At 40.3% G+C, this 25,875-nt stretch overlaps 1 protein-coding gene across 2 annotated transcripts in view; it reads left to right on the forward strand.

Moving 5' to 3' along the window:
• Positions 1-445: 445 nt before the first annotated feature.
• SOX5 (SRY-box transcription factor 5) overlaps positions 446-25,875 on the forward strand; it is a 930,694-nt gene continuing 905,264 nt past the window's right edge. For both annotated transcript variants that reach the window (XM_045829753.1, XM_045829752.1), the window contains exon 1: positions 446-733. The gene's annotated coding sequence lies outside the window, so the exon portion shown is untranslated. The remainder of the gene's footprint in view (positions 734-25,875) is intronic.

Raw genomic sequence — 25,875 nt, forward strand, 5'->3', positions numbered from 1 at the left:
GAATGCGTATTTATAGACGCGAGCTCCAGCGAGATCCGGAGAGAGCGCACTCTGCCTGCTCCTTCCTCCCATTCCTGCCATTTCATTTTATCGCTCCTTTAAGTGGAGGGCAGATTTTTTTTTTAAAAAAAAACATTCCTGCACGGTGTGGGTAATCACCGCGTTATTTACAATCTAGTTACTCTGCAGCAGACCGGGAAGCAAACTCTGGGGCGCGTTCCCTTCGGATGGACAGAGAGGGCGGCGGGGAGGCGAGCTGCAGGAAGGAGGTCAGGGTGGGTTTGCGGGAGCTCGGGGGCGACCTGGAGGGAGCCGGAGCCCCCGGCGCCGCCCCCGCCCCCGCCCCCGCCGCACCTCCCGGGGCGGGCGCCCGGCCGTGGTGACCGCCGGCTGGTGCGCTGCCCTCGCCTCTCCCATTGTTCCTACTGTCTTTTTGCCTTTTGTTATTTGCACTCGCATTGTGTTGTTTGTCTCTGAAGCCGCCTCATGACCAGCAAAGGGATTTCACCTCGTCCTTGAGAGCTACACGGGGATCGCGAGCGAGCGAGAGACCGGGGAGAGGGACGCGCGCGCGCACACACACTCATACACACTCACACACACAGACACACACACACAGAGTGAGAAAGGCGAGCCACCAAACCCATCTCCAGTCTCCTCCCGGGGGCCCCCAGCCCGCCACTGTGCCACTTTGCATCCCACGCCAGAGGAGACATTAAGGAGACCCGGTAAGGTGCGTGAATCGCAGCGTTTTAACTTTGTTGTTCGTCCCGATGTTGTTGTGGGCAGACCTCCAAGGCGCAGAGCGCCCCTCTGCCGCTCGCCGTGCCCGCCACTCAGCACTCGTTCCCGGCTCCAGCTGGAGAGCCGGCTGGGGAGGGAGGGGGCCGCCACCGGAGTTTCCTCAAGTACAGAGGGAGAGGGACTGGAATGGGGGTGAGGGAGAGGCGGGAGGCGGCTCGAGACTGGAAGTGGCCCTGTCATCCTCGGGGGGCGCCTGTTCGGGGGTGGGGGAAACCCTGGGGGGTGTGCTCGCACCCAGACCAGGAAATGGGAAACTTCGTATTTTTGGTGGGGAGCCTGCGTGCTGTCGCCGGTATTGTTTTCTAAGCGGTGACGGTGGAGGTGGTGATGAGAGCTGAGGGCAGGAGCGCAGGGAAAATCCTAGGCTAGTCTGTGCACCGCTGTGAACGCCAAACGACAGACCCTAAAAGTTGGACAGAGCTCCTTCCCCTTCCTAGAATATACACCCGACCCCCAGCCCACCCTACGACCTCAATGTTCCCCCTTTTTGGCTTTTTGTTTCGCTTTCTGCAATCCCTCTTCCTACTACTCCCCTCCCTCCCGCCCGGAATTTCGGAAACAAGTCTCATCCTTCAGGATTCTAGGGATTTCAGAGACCGGAAGCTTTATTAATTGCAACTACTTACCCCCCGCCCCCACCCCGCTCCGCAAACGAAGTGAAGACCTCTCACGTGTTGTCACTTTAAGCGCGGGTTTGGGAAATCTCGCTTGCACTTTGGGGCTACAGTAATAAGCAAGGAAAAGAGGTTGTACAAGTTGAAATCTAATTGGATTTGGAAATGTTTCCATTTGATAGCAGCTTCTTGCGTATTGATCTGCTGGCATCGGATGCACACGAAGCATTATTTACATATTTTAATAGTAATTTTCCTTACACTTTGCAAAGCGAAGATATTAATAAATAGTTTGACCCTGGTGAATGTCTGAAGACGTTGGCCTCTGGGCGAAAATTCAGAGTGTGGTGAATGTGAATTCATTTCACTGCCTTTGCATCTCAACTAAGCAGGTCAAAATGAGGAATTCTGTGAATATGTAGGGTGAGATTCTCAGTGTCAGCCAACGCAGGCGCTCTGGGTGGCAGTCAACTGTACTTTAGAAAAGTTTAGGAATCTGTGCTATCCCAGTTGGATCCTCACAATATCCAGATATCCAAAGTAGTTTGCCAGAAAGGCATGAGCCGAGTTCCCCAGAGGCTGCCTTCAGGCTCAGCACAGTCCTTTCGTCAAGGGCAAGACCAAGGGAGATCTGTGGGATTTTGGGTAATAAGTGTGGGAATCTGCAAAGGGACTAGACAGAGTGATTTGTTTCCTTGATGCTCATAAATAAAGTCCCCTAGTATCCTTTAAAAAAAATCCCACACAAACAGAACAGGCCAATGTTGTAGTTGCGTAGGAGATTCACAGGCAATGGACATTTCAATCAGAAAAACCAGAGCACAGTTTTTGATCAGGATTACAGGAGTCAGGCTCGATTGCCAAGAGTTATTAGGTTAAGGACCAGATGGTTTTAAAGTATACGGAAATGTTTTTTAAGTCTGACTTTTATAGAATCTAAAAGGACAGCAGTTTCTTAGGGTCTTTACAGAACTGCTGGATTTTGAGCTAATTTTGAAGGAACTCAGCTGTATTGTGAACTGCTGTTCACTGTGATAGGGAAGGGATCTTGTTTCAGATGTGGATACAGGGGACGAAGTTTCTGAGGGTGCTTCTTCCTGATTTAAATATAGCTCGGAGGCTGAAGCCTAGATAAATTCAGCCACGATGATTTAAAATCATAAGCACTTACACTGAAAGTTCTGTCAGGCATTGTGCAAAGTTCTGCTGCTAATTATGTCATCAACTGTTTACTCCTCAGAACTATACAAGATAAAAATCATAAGCATCGCTCAAAACTGATGCAATACAGCCTGAAACCTTTACACTGGTAGGGATTGCTTTTGTTTGCCTAAAAGGTAGATCTTTCATCAGATGAGTTGTTTAAAAACATTTACTTGTGGGGGTGGGAAGGGATGTGCATAATTATTTAGTTATTTGTGTTAATTATATACTAGCATACTTGCTTGAAATTCTTTCTTTTCTTTCCTTTTCTTTCCAGTGGTCTTCTAACAACCTTATACATGGAGAGTTTACAGAGTTTTTTATTTGCTTGTGGGTTTTTAAAAATCTTTTTGTAGCTGTTTCGAATGGGCAAGAATGAACCAATCTGACATAGACTTGAAAGAGTAAACACTTAATACATGAAAAAAAGAGCTTCAACTCTATACAGAAACCCTGTACCAGTTTTGTTGTTGAGCTTAGACAGTTCTGGTTGAATGGCATGTTATACACAGGATTCAACACTCTCAAAGGTATTTGGTAAATAACCGGGCATTTGAGATCCAGTGGTTATTTCAAGTTAACTTAGTGCTGCACATGTAAATGCACATCCTGTTTAGACTGACACATGGTTTTGTGAAGGGAAAAATGAATATGTGCTCATAAAGATGTTATCTATGGAGTACATGGAAGTAAATAGTAAAGAATGAAAAAGTAAATTTTATATTTAGGTGTGATGGCTTCCTTATTTGCCCTTGTTAGGGGTGCAGCATGAGCTATAGGAGGGATTAAATTTTCATTCTCCAGTTAAAAGAATGAATTTGAAAGTTTGAACAATTTTTGTCCTATAAAGCCCATGAAAAAGTATGATACAATGATTAAAAGAATGGACTGTCTTCTTGAAAAAGCTCTATGCTTTTACTGAGTGGTAGGCAATCATTTTGAAGGCATGTTCACATTATATAAAAAAGAAATATACAGGGCAGGATAAAACTCACTTTTAGTAATCTAAAATACACCAGATTTCAAATAATATAGAGTTCCAATGTTGAACACTTTAGATTTTCAAGGGGAAGATTGTTGAATATGACTGCACGGCATCACCTAGGTGAATCACCCCAAGGTAGAGAACGCTACAATTTGAGTTTTGAGAGTGACCTGGAAAACTTATTCGTCTGGGCCTGAACTCAGTGCACTCCCTCACGCACTGGCCGCAGTGTTTTAGCCTGCGAAATGTGGATTTATTTTAAAGGTGGAAAAAGTGTTTGGCTGTTTTATGTAAACTATATCCTGAACTTAGATTTGTAGATAGTTAATAAGATAAAGGTCCAATTTTGTTGCAAACATTGTTTTAAAACACCCATTTGTAAATTGTCCACATTTGGTTTTCATATGTTAATGATGTGGGATCTGAAACTTCTTTCAGAAAGACATTTTGGTTTATCTTTAAAAACACTACACAAAACTGTCTAAACAGCTCTGTAAATAAGTGGTTCCAAATGCCTCAATTTGATGAATGAATTAAAGAATTATAGTTCTTAATCCAATTATGATCAGTCTAGTCTTGTTATTACAATTCCCCTTGGGGGGTGTGGGGAGTGGGAATGGTAAATGATTCTCAAATGTGAGTGGGGTCTTTGCTGTTTATTTTCTGTATGTGATGTAGCATAAATAATTACTCACACCTAACATTTAGGAGAAGGGTTGTAGAGGTAGGATAGTTATATATAATGATCTTCATTACACTGAGAGTTTATTTGCATAAAAAGTTGTTCTTCATAGAAGAGTAAAATGAAATTTTTAAGAATATGAAGCAAGGGTCTAATATTTTGCTTAAAAATAATGGATTTTTGAATTTAAAAGGAAAGGAGAGGAGCACTTGAGGTTCAAGAGTAGGGCAGACACTCAGTCTCTTTCAGTCATTTTCCATTGGGCCATATGGGGGCATTTGGTGGTGTATTTGATAACCTTTCCTATATTCAATCTCCTTGTCTCCAAAATTAAGGGGAATATGCTTTTAGGGTTGTTTCCTACAAACCTCTCCCCAGTTTGCTGCCTACACGGGTGCTTTTAAATACATGCCTTTCTGACCACTGGCCTGAATTTTAGGATGGGCCCTTGCTAACTGCCCAGTTTACTTGAATGGACCCTTCTAAATTTCTGCCCCATTTGCCCAGTTTAACCTCTGGCTCAGAAATTAATTAATTCAAAGATGTCAATAGTTTATTATGGTTTAATTCTCCAGGTATTATTATTATTATTATTATTATTATTAGTTTGCAGTTTATTATGACCATCTAATTACTTAGGAAAAACCCGTGGGGATTACAAGTATCAAGTGAAGCTGCCAAGAGGAAATATTTATAGACATAGGGATTTTTTTTTTAGTACCACTCAAATCATACCTGATAGGCAAGTAATTACCCCGCTTACAGGTGAGGATGGCATTCAGTACGGGCAACATGTTGATAAAGCTAGAGGAGAAGTGAATGTGTTTAAAGAGTACATTGAATAACCACCCTTTAAAAATTGAGCCTTAAAATGTAAAATACTGCCCAGAAAAAAATGTGTTTTTTGGAGTGGTTGTGGTGGTGGTATTGGTTTCTACAGTTATAGGTTCATTCATTCTTTATTAAAGTTTATTATAAGTTAAAAAAACAAATCACCTCTTTGCTGCCCAGTTACTCATCATTCAGTTAATCTTCATGATTATGTGGGATCTCATGTCCAACAGTGTGATAGGGCTCTGGTTTGACCTCCAGTTGACATTCCCTGGAAGCTCAGGTACTGAATTGTCACTAATGCACCAATTAAGTCTTGGAGGTAGGGAGTTCAGGAAAGAACCAGGATGTGGAAGAGGTGATCCCACTAGTTTCGGAGCATTTCAGTTTAGGTCTGTTTGTAATTCTTCCATGACTTGGAGTTCTGAATATTCAGTGCTCTGCCCCTTTTCTTTACCTCTAAAGCTGGGGATGATCATGCTTCTCTTAGAAGGATATACATGAGTTACACTAGATACATGTCAAATTCCAGAAATAGGGTCTGGCATGAACTAGATGCTCAGTAAGTAACAGCTGCACTCTCCTTTCCCTCCAGTCAAGTTTTTTGACCATTAATAATGTTTTAAGTTTCATTTTGTACTTACTTTGAACTCATTTGAGTCCAAGGAGAAAAATATATCACTTCCTTGAGGCTGAGATCAACACTTTAAAATAGAGATTCAGTTAACATCTATACATGATCTCTGACAATGTGGTTATATTAAGATGCTGTATCTGGTGCAAGTGTGACTTCTATCTTTAATTCATATAAATCTGCCTTTAGTAATTACCATTTTATTCTCCTAATAGGTAAAGGCAAACAAAAACTTTAGGACCTAATTGTAGATCTCTTGTTATCCTTTTTGATTTCCCATTATAGATAAAACTAGTGAATTTTTGGGGTAATTTTATCCATTGCTAATTATCTACCACTAGGTTATATTAAGTTATAATACATGTGGGTAGAGAGAAATTCTACTTGGAAAAGAAATAAATCTGACTTTGTAGTAGTTTGCTCTAGGGAGTCAACAGTTCCTTCAAGGAGAATCTCATAGGTTTGTTTGATTGTTTAAATTGGTTGCAAGGGGAAAGGACAATAAATATACCATTGCCTGTTTGAAGAGGTGACGTACAGCACTAACATGGAGAAATTAGTGGTTATTTTCTCTTCCCAACGCTAGAGAAAATTTCTCTATATGTACAACTGACCAAAGATAAAGGAAAGGCTTTTTAAAAAGCAAAGAAATGACTTGGTTATTGCATTAATTTTAGTCTTTCAAGAAGCAGATGCCAAGATGGAGTTAAACATGTAAGAAATTTATCGGGGGAGGGAGCAGGAGAAGGCTGGGACAGCCTTTTGCCGGTGATCCAGGTTTGGCATTATGTCAGGAGAGACAGAAGGAAGGACAGAGGACTGAGAAGGAAGAAGCTGAGGTTAGGCTAGGCAGAGGAGAGACAGCCATTGGAAGGAAGTCCTGTGTCCCCGAGGAATGGCCTGCATTTGCACCCCTACTGGGCTCAATCATTGGCCAGGAGTGGTCCCCTAAAGCATGGCCTCGGTGCACACATGATGCTAGAGACATAGCGGCAGCTGGTGTGGACACTGAGTCCATTATATTCTTGCAACAGGAGATCTGAGTGATATGCTTATGGTCTGGCAGTATTGCTCAGGGGTTAATAGCAGCCGCTCTGGTCAGGTGGACCTACCACTAAAAAAGACATGGCATTTTTTTGAGCTTTCTGATGCTTTACTTGCCTTCACTGTAAAATGAGCATAATGATAGTATCACCTCACAGAGTCCTAGATTAAGTGAGGTTATATGGGATTATATGCAAATCTATAGTACCATGCATGGCATAGAAGAAATGCTCAGTGCTATGTATTGCATTCTTTTTAACATACTCATAAAATGCAACTGAGAGGTATAGCTGAATTGTATCGGGGATCATAAATATATTTAAGCAATTTCTATTTCATGTAATTAGAAGGCATTGTTTATGTAAGCAAACATCCCCAATGTTTGCCTTTTAAAAACAGTACAGTTCATTTCTCATGCTTTAATCCTTAGTTTTACCATGTTATAAACAGTACAACATATAGACCAACTGACCTTGACCATCTTCAGGTAAATTGCCTTAAAGCAATAGGTAGACAGAATGTTCCCTTAATTTCCTTACCCCTCCAGGCTTCCTATTCAGTGGAGAAGGAACTTGCACTGTAAGTCTGCATTTCATCTCGAGCCTCAAACACCTTGCCAGTCTTTGCTTTCCTGTGTTACTGTTCCTACACCAACTTGCCGCAGCACAAAGCACTGAACTCAAGTGGCCCTCAGCGCGAGCACCTGCTGTGATGAGTCACAGAGCCACCAGCACTTTGTGGCGTTGGATTTGATCACTGCCATGAGCAGTCCTCCGCTTGTCAGCTAAGAGACCCTTCAGGGAGTTGTCCCTTAATAGAAAGTCTCTTTTCTTCCCTCCTGTTGTAACTTTAAATTAAAAGAAACCGTAGAGGAGCTGGTGGCATAGCGGCAGTTCATTCTTCTACCCACTGGGAGAACAACATCTGAGAAAAGACGTTATTGGACTGAGAATTGAGTTGTTGCTATTTTTGGGGGGCTGGCATGGGGGTTGCCGTGGAGGAAGAAGACTATGCCTTTTAGACTCAGTCGGACTGATTCTCAGTAATGTAATGGAGAGCAATTCTTGTGTGTCGGTGAGGGAGCATTTTATTTTGGATATAAGACATAGCCTTAGCATGTCAGTTTCAAGTGGGATTCATGAGACCACTGGTATTTTGCCTCCGTTTTTTAGTTGGTTCTGTGTGTTGTACTGTGTGGGAAACTGGCTCTGGGACAACTTCAAAATCCAAGGAGGATGGGAGGCAGGAAAAGAGAGCTAATTTTTGACACATTCCTCAGACAAGTGACCCCTCTGGGGAATCTGTGCCCAGGATAAAGACAGCTGACTCTGAGGCTTCTGGCACAGTTTTTCCCAAACAGTGAGTGAGTGCTGGTTACTTCAATGTCTCTGGTTAAAAAGGCTGATGAACTTCATATTTGTGAAAAAAAGAAAAATACTAGAACATATGATGGCATGTTTCCTAGATGCCGTTTCTCCCTAAACTTCTGATTTCATTCTTTGCTGACCCAGGCTTTGTATCCTCTGGACAGTAGTTGCTGATCCATTCTCATTCTGGGTAGGGCCTGCCCTCAAATCTGATGTCTGCTAAGATTTCCTGGTGTAATTTGTGGCCACTGAAAGCTGAAGTTTGATGTGTAGTACCAGCAGCTGACTGAGGGCTGCACGTACGTCTCTGCGATGCCTGGTGTTACTATGCAGAATCGGCAGTCTCTCGTCTGTGTCTGGCACAATCACTCTCATTTACTCTTGCACTGGGCACTGCCTTTGAGCAAGTGCATACTGCTTCTTATAATTCTGTCCTGACTTTTCTTAGCCCCTCTCCCAGCCTCATCTCCATCGTACCTTCACTGCTAGTAGGATAGTAGTGTCCTTTCTACATTAAATCAGGAAATAAAGTGATCATTTTAATGCACGCTAAACAAACAACAAATCTGTCAGTATATTAAGAAACTTAATGGTCCCAGTATTTATTTCTAGGGACTTTCTCAGCCCCCCAAAATGCCCTTCTCTCCCTTCTCTCTTTCCCTGTCACTGCTTATTGTGCCTTATTAAACCTTTCTCTCACCGCGAGGTCTTTATTTTCCTGGCACCACTGACCACTCTGCATTGTGCTAATCTCACTGGATGAAGTGAGAAATGAAAGGTGTGCTAAGTGCATTGCTGCATGTTTGAAAGGGGTAACCACAGCATGACAAAACATGTAGAAGGTAAGATCTCTGAGGACACTGTGTTGTATCACAGTGCAATCATGACGCCTGGAACCGGGCAGCAACAGAATAAATGATCACTGAGTCAATGTATCTTGCAAATCAAGCTTCATTTTGGTTCAGAGCAGCCCTGCACGATGGGAAAGTGGTCAAACTAACTGCAGCTGAGCATTTGACTATGATCTAGTTTAATCTTCAGAGCCCACCAACAAGGTAGGTATTTTCCCCTTTTCACAGATGGGTCAGGTGCTTGCTCATTTTCCTCAGCTAATGAACAGGAGAATCGATGCCTGGATTTCTGTCCTTTTTGACTCCACCATTTGTAATTTTTCATCGTGCTGTGGCTAAGATACTGGTGTGGATTCCTACCCATATAATGGGAGCACTGACCGTACCTGCCTTTCTATCACAGGAGATAGGAACAGGTGAGCGAGAAGACATCTGCCACGGAAAATGATGCCTGAGCTGCAAAGTAATTTCTATATGTTGTTGTTACTATCAAGTACCCTCTCTCCATTTATTAACCAAAAAGTACTTATAGAACACACAGTGGCATGTTGCTTAAACTTTACTTAAAGAAGTCCTTTTTCACTTGAAGTGCAGATTCTGGATACATACCAAGTGACATCACAGGAAGTTAAAGAACAGGGTTTCTCAAAGGTGATTAACCAATCACCTAGTTAAAAACCACCTGGGATATTTTTTAAAAAATCTACCTCTCTGGCCCCCACTCAGCCATAAGGAGCCTGAATCTTTGTGGTTGAAACCCCATAGCCTGCATTTTTAACAAGCATGACTGGTGATTCTTTTGCACATAGCAGTTTGGGAACCAGTAATAAAAAATTGTATGGGTTTACTTCGGTAGTAAGTTGTATATGGGGCATATGGAATGAAAGTAAAGTCCTCAAAGAAGAGCAGCAGTGCCAAGGTAAAGCACAACTTTAGTTGTGGGTTGGTGTCCAGGGAAAGGTGGCAGTTATGTGCCTTCTAGGCTTGGACAGGACTGTCTAACAGGACAAGGCAGCCACATACACTGAAGACCAGAAGCTGACTTATTTATTCAGCAATGTCTCCTAAATAGAACAGTATCTGGCACATAGTAGGTGCTTAAAGACCTTTGTTTAATGAATAAGTAAAAACAGAGGAAGTGTAATATGTGGAAAATAATTAGAATAGTTTGCTTATGATTATTGTGGATAAAGAAATCAAGGTAGAATATACTGAGAAGGAATCCCAGTGAGAAGACAAGAACAAGGTTTTAACTAGACTGATCGGGTGCTCACAGGAAAGTAGCTTCATATATACACATAAACAATGCAAACACAGATCTAGGGTTTGTGTGGGATCAAGTCATCAGGCCGCTGTTTGTGTTATCTTGGGAGCAGCCATCACTGCGTGAAGGCAGGGACAGAGTCAGTTTTGTTCCCCATATGATCACAGGGCTGGATAAATATTTGACAGGGAATTCACATGGACTGGAAAAAACAGGCTTCTCAAGGTCCAAAAATGTCTTGTGAAAAGAGAAAAAATCTTTACCAATGCTAACTGATTAGTGATCATGACAATTACAAAACTTCATAAAACTGTACTTTCTTGGTTTATTTAGAGTTTAGTGATGTTTCCATCTGATTGCTTGCCTGTCACCAAGCAGTGCTTTGCTGCTAATGACACTTTCGTTTTACTGTTCAAAAATCCACCATGGTGCTTAGCATAGTGCCTTGCCAATATTAGCTATTTAATAAGCATTTGCTGGATAGCTCAATCAGTGAATAAACAGTATTGACTTGGGCCTGTGGGTGGGGGGTAGGGGGGAAATTGAAAGCGGACCTAGAGAGTTGCACTCCTTTACTTTGAATTCCCAGAGTGATGTGTGATCCAGTGGTCTTTAAGTAGGCAAGCTTCCCATATAAGCTCGAGGCCTGGTTATTGGAATTGTGCGGGGGAAGGATGTTTTGCTAAGGTAATGTCTACAAAGGTGGATTCAGCATTGTTAGAAGAGGCAACCATTCATTTGATCTGGAAAGTCAGGTTGGAAAATGTATGGGGGGAAAAAGGAAAAAAGTAATTCTAAACCTAACAGGAGTTTCAGTAGAAAAATGGCTCTAATTCAAGCAGTGTAATGTTAACATCAATGTGAGTCTCATGGCTCAAGCCCCGCATACCGCTTTGGAAATAAAAGGAGATTGTGTAAAGAATTAGCAATACAAGGCATTTTTAAGTGCTTTATTGCAGAGGCCCGTGATACTCTGTGAAATCTATGCTGCTTCTTTCTTCCTGCTGTGCTTAATTTCAGAATCTGATGCTATTACCTATCCTTGGAGAAAAAAAAATCACTCTCTGTTAACTCTTAAACACCGAGTTTAACATTGCATTTGCTTTCAACGTAATCCTTCTGACATTTCTGGGGAAGAGAGGAGTGGTGTATTTAGCCACGGAAGGTTTGTCTCCAAGTTTAGTATGTGGGAGGGCTTCTGGATGGGGGTGGCATTACAGGGAAGGGGGTGAATGGTAATAAATTTCAAAAGCATAAGTTTAGAAATGGTTTGAGTAGCCTGAAGAATAAGGTCTCTGAAAGAGTTAGAGGTGATTGTGTTTGGCATGAATCCAGATCAGAAGCCAGAGCAGGAGTTAACCCTTTACAATAGGTGGCCAAAAATGTTTCCTGGCATGCCATCACTGTGCCCTTCTCCTGTCTAGCTTGAAAGAATAGTTGATGTTAACTGATAGTTTACTCTTGCCAGGGACTGTGCTAAGCAGTATATTTTTAATGTTTCTTTCTAGCAACTCTCTGATGTAGATACAAATGTTGCCCCGTTATACAGCTATGGAAACTGAACTTGTCCAAAGTAGCACACTCATACTTGGTAAGTGGTAGAACTGAGACTTGAACCCAGTCTGGTATGATTTTGAAGACTGGGCTCTTACCCATTGTAATGTAGGAAGTATGTTTGAGTCCTATTGAGTCAGCCCTCACAATGATACTGTATTTCCCTTCTCTTTATATATGCACTTCTATCCCTCTGGAACAGTCTCTTTTCAGCTTATTTCTGAGCTATTGAAAAGTTCCCCACTCTAGGATCTCTCTTTATAGTCTGCTGCATTTACCACTGTGAGGTCAATCTTCCTGACATGCTATTCAGATCATGTTGGCCCTTTCTCAAAAATCCCAAGTGCCTGAGTACTGCACATGGAGGGGACTGAGACCCTTAAGCCTGTTTTTAAGGGCCTTACAATCTATCTCCAAATCTATCTTTTTAGGCTCATATTTGAAACTTTCCCTTTGAGAACAGTTTGCTTCTGATCTGGATTCAAGCTGAACACAGTTTCCCAGATGACTCCCAAAATGACTGCAACGCACCAACCTTGTCAACTGTTCTCAGAATGTTCATGCCAGAGACCATGGATGTTGCACATAAAACCCCTGCTCACACCGGAGCCCTGTATGACTCAGGGAGTTCTGCTAGACTGGCTTTTCCCCTCTACTTCAGACCTCCTCATCCACTGGCTTATCTTGGTTCCCAATCTACCTGACACTGTATTTTGGCTTTCTCTTTCTGTTTCATCTCTTCGTTCATTCAATAATTGACAGATATTCAGGGAGCACCTACTATGAGCCTGGCACCATGTTGCCCACTGAAGAGTCAGTGATGTGTGGAACAGGCCTTGTGCACAGGATTTAAAGTTTATTAGGGAAGATGAACTGTAATTAATCAATCACCTGCATGCATGATTGCAGAATCACGAACTTTCACAGAAGTACATACAACATATAGGAAAAGCCTATGATATATTTGGGAGGGCAGTCAGAGGAGGCTTCCTTGAGAAAGTCACATTTGAAGGGTGGTTACTGGGGTAAAAAAAGACAAGAGAAAAAAAAAACTTTTGAGACATAGGGAGTAGCGTGTGCAAAGATTCCACAGAGAGAGGGAGGAGGGTACGTTTTTGAAATTAGGAGGCCAGCAGGGCTGGAGCAGAGTGACTGGAAATGGACCTAGATTAGGCTGTAGAGGTAGGGGGGGATCACAGCATTAAGCCATGCTAGAGAGTTGAGTCATCCTAACCAGGGTGAAAAGAAACCCCTTGAATAATTCGTGGCTATAGCATGTAGATCAAATTTAAGAGAGGCAGGAATGAATTTGGGCAAGGTAATAAGGAAGACATTGCAGTGATCAGGCCAGAGACAGATGGCGGTTTGGACTTTGGACTGTGGCAGTAGTGTTGGAGATGCACGCGAGAGGATTTCAGAAGCAAGCACGGAGGGGAAATCATCCACTTTCAGGTGATTTGTAACAATACTCCTCGACCCATATTCTAACTCCACCAACCTAATGGAATACCCCCCTGGTAATTACCCATTGTTTCCACGTTCTGTTGGTTCAGAAAAGAGATGCCTAAATCCTCACCTCTCCCAGGGACGCTGCTGCTGGCTCTGTACCTGTTCAAGCCCTTGCACATTCTGGCAGACAGTTATGACACAGAAAATGTCGTGCCTCCTGTTTACGTGTATATAGTAGCCTTCACATTTTTATGTCTGTCTTTATATACTATCCCTTCATATAGATTCCCCGAAACACTACCCATCCTTTAATTTCCAAATTAAATTTTAGTTTTTGACAGTATCCTCACAAAATATACTGACCAAAGACTTCTTCTGATTTTATATGTACATCTATAGCTGCTTTTGCAGCTTTAAGTCTATATTATAAGCATGTGGTGGACATACCTTATCTTTTGAGAGATGTGAGTTTGTGCCTAGGAATGTGGATGTTGTAGTTCAATGTTATACTGCTCTTTGGGGCTACTATTTACCTCTTTCTCGCTGGACAATTTATGTAACCATCTCAGTCTGTGATTCCCTCTCTGCAAAATGGGGTTGATTATGTTTACCTCATAAAGCAGTTGTGAGGAATCAAGAGGGAATGATTACAAAGTATTTTTTAAAATCTTCGCATGTAACAAACTCTCCGATGTGATGATATTTTGTGGTTATAATCCAGGAACCTGTATCTTATTACTACTTTTGTCTACTTGAAGCTCAGTAAGTATTTATTGAATTCAGATTTGAATTTAAGTATCCTTTCTGCCAGAGGATACGAATATAAACAAGTCATAGTTGTTGTCTGTAGGAGCCGGGATTTGATAGAGGAGCTAGTAACACAAACTGGTAATTATAATATATCAGTGTGATAGGTATAGTGATAGAGTATTTTGAGATCACAGAAGAGAGGTTGGGGAAGGTTTTCTAAATGAATTGTATGAGCTGAGTGTTTTATTAACCTATTAAATGCATATTAAAATAAAGTGTGTGCATATCGTATAAAACTCAAAGCTCTATAATAAAGTATCACTCAATCTTCTGATCATGCCTATCCCATTCCTACTACTTTCAACTCTGTATTTCTAAATAAAATATTTACGCCTTATGTTTTTTGTTTTTATTTTTAATCCTTACCCAAGGATATGTTTATTGGTTTTCAACAGAAAGGGGGAGAGGGGAGAGAGAGAGGGAGAAAGGGAAAGAGAAACATCAGTTGGTTGCCTCTGGTATTTACCCTGACTGGGGATTGAACCTGCAACCTAGGTATGTGCCCTGAATAGGGATCAACCCAGCAGTCTTTTGGTGTACAGGGAAATACTCCAACCAATGGCACCACCCAGCCAGTGCATGTTTTTTATTTTTTTAAAAAATGTTAGTTTTTGATTGACTTCCTACTGCTTGGCTTTGTTATAATACTTTTCCCTACCCCTACTTCCTAATACCATGCATATTCCTTTTTCTATTGTCCTAATATAATTTCATTCTTTTTTGGGGGGGAGTTAAATAAGTTCATTGACTATGTGAATGTTATTTATTGCTGAGATTATTATATATTGATTATTTTACTCTGTATACAACTTATTTGGTTTTCCTGGAGTTAATAATAGCCTTTTTTCAAACCCACAAGTTTTACTAGATATGCTCAATGTTTACTGGAATTTCTGAGTCAAGGCTTAAAATGGGTGAATGGCATATTCAGGGAGGGCCAGGGCGGTGAGTCAGTCCTAATGGGAAGGACTATTGTATAACGGCATAATTTAGAATTGTTGGAGCCAGATGATAATCAGAAGCCCATCGACTTCTAGTCAGTTACCTTATGCTTGTTAAAGTTTCTGCTACATTGCAGCCCCTTGTTGCCTCAGGTGGGCACACTGCTCCCACCACCCTGTCCTTGGTAAGGCTCTGAGTTAAGCTAAGTAGGGGAGGGGTGGTGCTCTGAGAAAGCAGACAGGACAACATGAGTTAAGAAGCATGGAGGTGAAAAATAGCATCAATGTTCTCAAAATTATGGAGAGTTTGGTGTCTGCAGAACATAAAGCACATGATAGGGAGCAGTAGAGATGCCTGTAATGTTTGGTAGGGGTCAGATCAAGGTGATCTCTTTATCATAGACTCATACTCCAGATTCTGTCTTCTAGGCCGTGGGGAACTTTATAGTGGTAAGTAACATGGTCTGCTTTGCTTGTGAAAGAAGTAATGACATGTTAGTCAAAAAAAAAAAAAAAAGAAAGAAAACTGACTTCATAAATATGCAGCTAAAATGCTATCTTTGCACACTGGGTGACATATTAATACTTTAGGGGTCCTTGTCAGTGAAATTTTTAGATTCCACAATCCTCCAGAACATGTGTGTGTATATACATGCATAGACACTTATGAGGTCTGTCTGGAAAAAGTCCAGCCATTGTTAATATAATGAGAATGGTTTGCATGACATTGATGTAACAAGGCAGCCAAGGACAGTGGACTGGAATGTGCATGCATGAACAATGACGACTTCACTGTACTACTCAGTGGGTGCAGTTGATGCCATTGAGTGAGCATATGTACTGTGTGGCCTTTGCATTCAAAATGACTGAGCCATAGCGCAATCAATCTGCATCAAATTTTGTGTTAAGCTTGAACATTCCTCCACAGAAACAATCTGGGTGATTCAGAAGGCTGCAGCTCTGGGCAACTGGTGATTGGAAGCTTCATCACAACAATGTGCCCACTCATGCATCACGTCTCCTGCAGAGAGTTTTGCAAAACATCAAATCACCCAGGTGATTTAGCCCCACTACAGCCCAGATTTGGCACCCTGCAACTTCTGCCTTTTCCCCAAACTAAAATCACCTTTGAATGGGAAGAGAGTTCAGACTGTCAATGAGATTCAGGAAAGTATGATGGGGCAGCTGATGGCCATTGGGAGAACTGTGTGAGGTCACAAGGTGCCTACTTTGAAGGTGACTGAGGTGTCATTATCCTATGTGCAATGTTTTTGTATCTTGTATTTTCTTCTATAAATATCTCTGTTTTTCATAATACATGGTTGGATACCTTCTGGACAGATTTCATATGTTGATAATTTATATACATGTGTTGCACTATAGTTAATACTCAGGGCACAATAAGACTTAGAGCATGGTTTATGCTAAATGATAGTTGAAGTAATATCACAGTTTCCTGGAGACCAACTCTTACAGGCAGATTTGCTTGCAGTGGGTCTGGTTGATTGGAGGGCCCTTGGAAACAACACTGTGAAGGGCTGAGAGATGCAGGACCTGCTGAAGGAAAAGTTGACTGTGATGCAGCTGAGGTTTCAGCTCACCTATGGGGAGCCCTGGAATGGGATGGCTCCCCAGAGCCGTCCTGAACTGAGTCAAGGGCAGCAGACCTTTGTAACCCACATTGGTGTTGGATGTGTGCCATCTCTGGCTTGGGGTACAACTTTGGATGAGGGCAACTCTTGGGAAGGGTCTTAGGTGTGAGCGTTTGGCAGTTCTGGCAACTGAGACGTGAGTGACACTAGGTAGCACATCACCACATCCACTAAACACAAACTTCCTGAGACTTTTTCCTTATAGTTTTTGAATTTTCATAGATTTTTTTGAAATATGGCTGACAAAGAGCAATAGGTCTAAAAGATACAGTTCTGTCATTTTCCCATGTTCACTTATATTTGCATTATAATAGCTTGAAAATATGTAGATTTTTTTGTTTTGTTCTCAAGGAAAAATTTTAAGACCACCTGTTAACTTTATAAGGGTTAATTTAGCTAAAAACGACACAATATAATCCATAACTGCTTCCTCAAGCATATGAAAACTGTAACGTGAGACAAGATGATGAAAGAAAAGAGAGAGCAGAGCAGTAGTGCTGATTCCTTCCTGTTGTGATATGAGGACCCCCGCGCCCCTTGTGACAGCCTTTCAGCAGATTAAGAAAGAAAACCATGTGGATCATCTTGAACTTCCAGCTTTGGAGAAACTGCTTGTGTAATGGAGTGAGACCAAGGGGACGTTTGGATTGGAGGCGGGACAGCTGACCGAACGCAGACACGTGGGGGTGGAGGAATTCTTGCCCAGCACCCCGACCGCAGGGTAGGGTTTTTCAGGGTCCCAGATGGGCGTCTTGCTTTCCTCGTTGTTTTTGGATCCTGTACGTACACCGTTACTAAAACAGTATGACTTTCTTAAGAGTAAACACAAAAAATAGAGATTTAAAAGGGAGTAAAGAATATCTACAGGTAAGAAACGTAAATAGAAGTTGTGGCGTTTTCTTTCGAGTTCCAGTGGATCATTATTTTCCCCGTCCATCTCAAGGACTTCAGCGCTAGGTCTCTAGAACTGAAGTTACGTTCTAAATGGGAAGAGAGTGTACTGGAGACAAATTTTGACAATTTTATGAATTTGACTGCCGCCACTATTTAAATGAGATAGTATGAACTCCAAGTATACACAGTAAATAAGGTTTTAGATTATGGTTTTGAGGTTTTGAAATATTCTACAAATCACAGAGGGAGCCTGCGGGTCCGTGCGTGCAGCTGTCTGTCTTCTGTGTGCACACGTGCTGGCCAGGACCTTCCTGCCGTGGCCTTTCCTCCTGGTTAGCAGGTCCTCGCTGTTCACCAGAGGGCCGGGGCCACACCGACACTGTTTCCCCGTGTGTATCTGGCTTCAATTTAAGAGCCATATCCTGCCTTCTATTCCAGAACGCGTTTTAATGTTCTCTTGATGATGTTTCTTTTTCTCTGACTCATAAATTTATAAATCAGTTACATGCAGTAATTAAAAGATATCTTTATTTGTGTTGTCTCGGCAATAGAGAACTTGAAAAGACAAAAACCTTTCATAAATGTGGTAAGTTCCTTCATGTCCTTTTGGGATTTTTAAATATTTATAAGCATTTTTCTGGGAAAACTCATCCTGGCTTAAAAGAATTATCCCAGATTCATCTTGTGCCTGAACTTTAGATAGCTTAGCTTATTAATATCTTTTAGTTTAATAAAAATTCATTTTAGTTGTGTTCTCATTTTTATGTTTAACAGGGCCTACTCAAAAATGTTTGTTGCTTTGAATATTGGAAGGAAGGGGATAAGTACATTTCAAGTAGCATCATTATTACTTTTCATTACAGATAAAATTAAAAGGTAGTGGATTTGGCACCATTATATAGAAATCTTAATAAGAATTTGGTTTTCAATGTTGAGGTCTTATGAAAACCTAATCACGCAATCTAAAATAAAGCTCCTAAGTTAAAAGGTAGAAACCTTGTTATGCTACAGTGCTTTTAACAATGATGAAAACTTAACATTCTTTTTATACATGTACAAATGGTCTTTCCATTCCTGAGTAAAAGATGTATATTGTCTAAAAAGACCTGAACAAACCTGTGTCTTGAAATCTTCAGGTGATCCCATCCATACTTGTACTCAGTCTCTGTGTAATCATCTGCATATTGATCTTCATAGTAATTTAAAATAAACACTTGTTTTTGACAAATCTTAGCTATTATTCCCTTATTTAAAATATTTCTTATTGTGAGTCTGTTCTTTGTCACATATGACAAATATTGAGCAATTGAGCAATAGGGCTATGGTGGTATGCAAAAGAGATTTGGGCCCTGACCGTAGAGAGCTTTCAATCAATGAGAAGCTTGGGGATTGATCAGCTTATTGTTCCAACAAGTAGAGAGCATAGAGATATTCTTTCCTCCCGTGTGACAGGCAGCGGGACTGTTATTTTTTAATTGCGAAAACATAGAATCTTCAAGAAATGATATCTGCTTTAAATGTTTTATGATTTTAAACATAACGTATTTTATCAGTGTTTCATTGTTTACCACTGTTTTTCAATTAGCCAATCAATTAATGGACAGTCAAGGCTTTTGCATATGGGTCTGCCTCTTGGTGATCCTTGTTATCTGCTTGGGGAAGTCAAACACATAATAATATATTCTACTGTTTTTACTTTTATTTACTAAAAATGTCAGGAGTACTTAAAGGCACTTGGCAAGCAACCTAAGTGCAGAATTTGTCCAGGTTTTAAAACTGTATTTTCCCATTTTATTGAACTGTTTGACACCAAGCATTCAATCTAATGTCATTAAAAACGTTCTTCTTTGCCCCCATATTCCATTTTTTAAAAGATTTATTTATTTATTTTTAGAGAGAGGGGAAAGGAGGGAGAAAGAGAGGGAGAGAAACATCGATGCGTGAGAGAAGCATCTATCGGTCGCCTTTCTCATGCCCCCAGCTGGGGACCAGGCATGTGCCCTGACAGAGAATTGAACTGGTAGCCTTTCAGTTTGCAGGCTGGTGCTCAGTCCACTGAGCCACACCATATTTCATTAGTTACATAATATTTCATGCATTTGCACAAATAAAATAACAAATACGAATGACATAAACAGACTTGGGATCAAGCAGACAAAGTGGTCAGAGTGGAAGCGTGCGGATGTGCTAGAGTGGCCTTTTGCTGTGAGGGTGCCGTTGCCAATAGCATATTTGACAGAGGGAATGCAGCATACCCGTTCCTCCGGTGCCTGAGTGAATGCAGGCTAATTAGGAAAGTTATACCTGTAGTGCTGGGGACAAGTACTATGGAGGGAGAATTCAGGGAATCTTTGAGTTTGTAAGGTAGCTCAGTTTAGTCTAGAAGTCACAGGAGGCTTTCAAGAAGGGGCCTTTGGGCTGGGATATGAGGAAAACAGGGGCTAACTAGATGAAGAAAGTGTGGGTGAGTATGGAGTAGAGAACTGCATGAGCAAAGCTCTGAAGTGTTAAAGCTTAGAATACTGAGGAAACAAAAGAGACCAGAGTGGTTGGGGCACAGGAAAGAAGGGCAAAACTTGTGAAGAATGAGGCTGGAAGAGGAGGCAGGAGTCGTCTCATGCGAGGTGTTGGAGGTGATGGTAAGGTTTTAAGTTTTTATCATAAAAGCAATGGCAAATCATGAAAGGATTCAGGTTTGCATTTTAAACAGATCTTTCTGGATGTTTGGAAAGTGGGATGGTGGCCCATCCGTTATGCAGTGATTAGAGTGGTCTAAATAAGAAATGTTGTGCTTGTCCTGAAAACTATATGTTCTACAGTTTTGGGGGGCCTCATTCTGCTCCATGACTGAATGGGTGCTCGAAATACCTGAGTAAAAGCAGAGCCTAAATGTATCATAAGTGTAAATCTTTTCCATACCTAGGAAGACCTGGAAAGGTATTTCTTAGAGTGCACTTTTGCTTACTATTTTCTCCTTTTATTTTTGTATTTATATTCATGATTTCAGCACCACATGTTTTTAAGACAGTAGGAAAAAAACCAAATCATTCTTTTAAGCTTTTACATGCTATTGACTTTTTTGAAAGGACAGCAAGTGTGTTTATTTTATTACTGTGGGTCTAAAAATTAACCATGAAACATCATTCTCTACTTCTAAATGATGCGTAGCAAAGAAATGCTTTATTGCAACTTCATCAATAATTCAAATTCAACTTAAAAGAAAGTAGGGCATCATAAGGGGAAAAAGCGCACTTGTTTCAAAATTGAGTTGATTAAATAGTATTGAGCACCATTGTCATATTGACAGATGAAACAACTTTTATAACTACAAAGAGCCTAATAAGAAATAGTCCCCACAAAACTGTGAGGCAATGTCGTAGACATCTCCATTTTCTTGTATTGTAAAACACAGATAGTGAAATCAACCTTGTGCTAGTGTGCAGTAATGAAGGAACAGCTTTTGAAAAGTGCTCTTACTGGGCTTTAGTAGTTTTCAAGGATGTGCAGTAATAGCCCAAGCTATTTTGGAACTGTGCATACATTAGTGTTCTGGTGCAGCATGATACAATAATGTGTGAAAAAGTATACGATCGCACCTCGTTTAAATTTGCAGTCTTGTGCGTAATCCCACAGTGAGCTCTTGTCAGGTTTTTATTGTACATAGGAGAAACAAGTTTATAGCCTACAGATTGGGGTTGGATGTAGATATCTGACTATGAAAATAAAGCTTTTTATTGTACTTTTTGAAAGATCATAATAGTTATGTTTATATTACATATAATATTTTGCAAACTGACCTATGGTTAGTGTCATGTAGTGGGAACTTGAGAATGTACATCTATAACTATTGAAATGAAAATGTATGTCTGCTGTATTTCATATTTTAAGAGTATAAGTGAAAAGTACAGAGTTTGATTTTTAAAAACAGTGTTTGCACTATAATTTATGCCTTCATATTAATGTTTTTTTCCAAATTGTCACCCAGAAAAGCAATGATTCCAATGATGCCCTTGTTCAAACATTTTGGAAAACTTCCTCTCAGAATTGTCTTTTGAATCATTTGCAAGCCTCACTAAAACATCCATCTCATTACTTTCTATTCGCATTTTATACCAAGATTCATCATCCTTTTTTGTTCACTAGAGTTGGCTATAAATGTCTCTCTGAAATGATGAAAATGGCTAAAATTGACTTTCAAATTATGAAATTTGTCACCATTGAGGATATTTAGAAGTACACATGCCTGTGTGTGTTGCAGACTTAGAAAGCAGTTTCTAAACGAGGCAGAATCAGTAAGGCCGATGTTTAGAGTGAATGGTTGTTCTTAGGTGTCCACTATTTGGATGACATGGGATGTTTGTTTAAAAACCAGTCAAATTACTTTTTAATGACACTGCATATTAGTTTTTACAATGTATACTATGAAAAATGCAAATATGTCCTTTGGAATACAAGGCCCAAGTACTTCACACAATTAGTAGCATATTTTATTATTAAGACAATTAGAGCATTGAGCAACTATAATGCTAATCCTATGTTGGCAGATTCTTCAGATAATGTTTCTCCTATGGGAATGTCTCTGTAGAATTTTATCTTATTTAAATACTGCCACTTACTGCGTGATTTGTAAATATGTGTATTTCAATTAGAACCTTACATAATTCATATTATTTTTCATGTTATTTGAAGGTACTCTGGTAGCATTTGAGATTTTCATTTCAGTTGACCTCTTTATATAAGTTATTGACCCAGTTTTCAAAATTGTTAGTGCTTGTTTTCTTAACCATCAATTAAGAACCCAAACAGTTACATGTGCTTGAAATGTAATCTGTGACCATTTAGTACAACTCATACAATGTGTTGAATGATTTATGAATAAAATGAAAATGAAGTCGTAATGTACATATCCAGAACATTTGCCATTTACTGCCACTTTGAACGTCTTTTCTAGTGTGTTCTTTTTTGGTGGGCGGGAAATGAAAGAAATGATTGCCAGAGAGACTCAGTTGAGTAGTTTTTATTTCCTGAGTATTAGGATTGGAGTTAGTGCTGTCTAATACGAGGGAGCAGGCAATTCAAATATATTTTTGCTGTGATCAGTTTTTGTGACCCTGTACCCTGTGGTTTCTGATTTCCAGCTGAGGGCATGAACAATAGGGATCAAACACTCTTTGAAAATTGATAGACTGACGTGCGAGCCAGTGTTTGCCTACTTTTACCCCACTTTTCAGTGTAGCCAACTCACCCTTTTGAAACAATCAAGACGTTTTGTTTAACATGCCAATGCGATTTGTGTAGACGAATTTGTGTCGTACTGAAACTTTTATACTGGTTAACTTGCTGTGTTAACATTCTTTTCTTTCAAGTCTCATAGAACTAAATGGGTTTTTTTTTTTTGTGAATGCCTTTGTCCTTGACTATTCTAAAAATTTTAAAGCACAGAGTTTATGCAGGATTCATTCCAGATTAATAGCTACTTCCTTCTTACTAAACACCTTAGTTTGTATTAATGAAATTGGGTGCTGTTTTGTTATTGCCGAAAAGTTTGTTTACCTAAAAGCGGAAAGAGTTTTGTAGCTAAACAGGTACTACACCTTTAGTTCTCAGGTGACTTTATTTTGCCTATTAATTATCATGGACTTTTGACATCAGATGTCATGCTTGCAATTCCATTGAAGAAAAGTATAACATTGGGGTAGTGTTCATTTGCAATATAATTATTCATTGGCAATTTCTAAAACCTGTAATACATTAGAAAACAAAACCCCCACAGTGTCTTTGTTCCCCGTTAGGAAGAGGAGGTTCAGAAAGCATTTATAATACAAACTTTCTCTAGTATAGTACTACTTACCAAAAGTTGGGAGTTTTATTCTTGTAGCAGTTAGGCTACTAAGTAATGTTTATATAATCCTGATAAACATTTCTCCATGACTGAATTTTGAGTGGAAAACTTTGTTTCCTAAAAGGCTCTAAGTGAAAAAAAAGTGTGTCCTTTGATTGTGCACAGTGTGCATATGAGTGTGTACATGCGAGTGCGCACACACGTGTGAATGTGCACACGGGCGAACACACACACGTGCAAGAACATGTGCACATACGTGAGTGGTCACACACATGCCTGCGTGCACACACATGCGTGCATGTGGACACGCACATGTGACTGGGCACACATGTGTGTATGTGTGCACACATGTGCATCCAAGTGTGCACACACATGGGTGTGTGCGTGCATGCACACGTGCACATGAGTGTGCACACGTGTGGGCCTGTGTGTGAGAGTGTGTGCGTGCATGTCTATGTGTTTAGATTTAGCTTAATACCAACTAGTGCCAACATCTGGCAAAGAGATGGAGATCTGGGAATTTGTTGCTTGAAACCCTGGGACAAAGTGTTCTGATCTGACTAGCAAACATAGCTGTGGACTTGAACTGGAATCTTCAGGGGCAGAAACATCTTAAGTGTCTGGAAAATTGGCTTGTTGAGTCACCATGAAGGCACTAAAACAAAACTAATTTTAAGCAGGTCAAAGTTCAGTGATTCCCTCTGGAATTCAAACTTTTTTTTAAGAGTCTCATGTTTAAGTGAAAAGGGTCAAAGTTGATGCACTGTTACAATGTTTTGAATGCTTTCCCTTAAGAACAGCCACCCAGGCTGGGATTAGCATGAGGAACTGCAAGGCTGGCACTTCAGCGTCTGGGTTAAAAATATTTTAAAGCAGTAAAGGCAGTCAGTACAGAGTGATCCCTGGGAGCCTTTCTATTCAAAAATGTGTGAGCTCAGGGCAGTGACTGCAATGTAATTTAGGGCAGTCTGTGCTTCATAGCTTTGGAGAGTATAGCTTCCCGCTAATGTTCCATCAGAGGATGGTAGGATGGTAATAATTTTAGAGGGTGGTATTCCTGGTTGCCTTACATTGAAAACTTCAAAGTAAATAAAGGACATATCAACTGTACAGGAGGTGTAACTATGGAAAAGTACTAATGAACCTAAATTTCAACCAAGCAGATGCAAAATCAGCATGGGTGTAGGAGTATTTTTGAGGCAGGGGCTATGGCAAAAGCTGCTCCCCAGGGAATGGACTGCACAGGTATGCGGTATGGGACAGGTAGTCTGCAGAAACTCAAGGAAGTACGTTGTCAGCAGTCAGGTGCCTTAACTATGACCAGATGTAATGCTGTTGAATATTTTTGAATGGAAGAATGATTTTAGAAAGAAGATACATAGGAGGTTTAATTTCAGTAGCTGGCATTCAGGGGATGGCTAGAGGTCACGAGGATGCCAAGTCGTTAGCTCATCAGAATTTCTTGAATGAGATTGTATTGGGGTCGTGTGTTTGTCTCTCCTTGAAGTGTGTGATTCCAGTACTTTTGATGTTTAAATATTATATACCGCAGCTTTAATGCAGTTGACTAGGCATTCTCTCAGTCTGAAGATCTTTTTGCTGACCAGAATGAGACCTAAACAACGTTCTTAGACATTAAAAAGAGCCTATCATTTTATGGGTCATACCTAGGAAAGGGGACAGGAGTGTTCATCCTGCCTTCAAATTTAGAGATGAAGCTAACAGCTCCACATAGCTATGAAACTTGGCTGATATCCACAGTCTGCTCAACTCCCTATAAAACTTTGGTTGTTGTTATGAGCTGTTTTATTTTCCATGATACCAGTTGCAGAATAATCCTGTTGCTCTTCATCATCATAAACCTATGATCCTCATTTTGAAGAAGCTTTAATTATGTAGTTATTTATTCAATAAATATGTTATTCCAACTTCAGAAAATACATTTTGCATTGTGTTTACTGTGTCTCAAGAGAAATGAACTCAGTCATGTCTGTTTATTTTAATGAGGTAAGCCAGACACACATGATAATTTTTTTTTACAAAAACACAGAATAAAAATGCATAAGGAAGAAGGAAAAGCCAAATTATTGTTATAGGAGATATTATTATAGGTTACTGTGTTGTATAATGACTCTTTCTTGCACAACTTTTAATCCAAAACTGGCCTGAGTTGAGTTGAAAGGTGAGGAGATGTCATACATACTCAGTGTGTTTTCTTTGCTAATATTGGTCATTGGAAAGTGGTCTTTTATTTGGATTCTTGAATTCAGTTATGCTTATAATTATTAGCATTATGACTGCTGCTTATTTTAAGGTAATGACGAAGGAAGAAGAGAAAGAGAGAATCAAATAGGTTAAATTTTACAAAGCAACATAGTAAATGTTTTCAAGAACCGGCGCTAGAATTATAATACAGAAATTGTTTTAAGGTAAATTTTTAGATTTCACTGACTC

Source organism: Phyllostomus hastatus, unplaced genomic scaffold, assembly GCF_019186645.2.
Source record: "Phyllostomus hastatus isolate PE091 unplaced genomic scaffold, TTU_PhHast_1.1 phas_scaffold_93, whole genome shotgun sequence".
Lineage (NCBI taxonomy): Eukaryota > Metazoa > Chordata > Mammalia > Chiroptera > Phyllostomidae > Phyllostomus > Phyllostomus hastatus.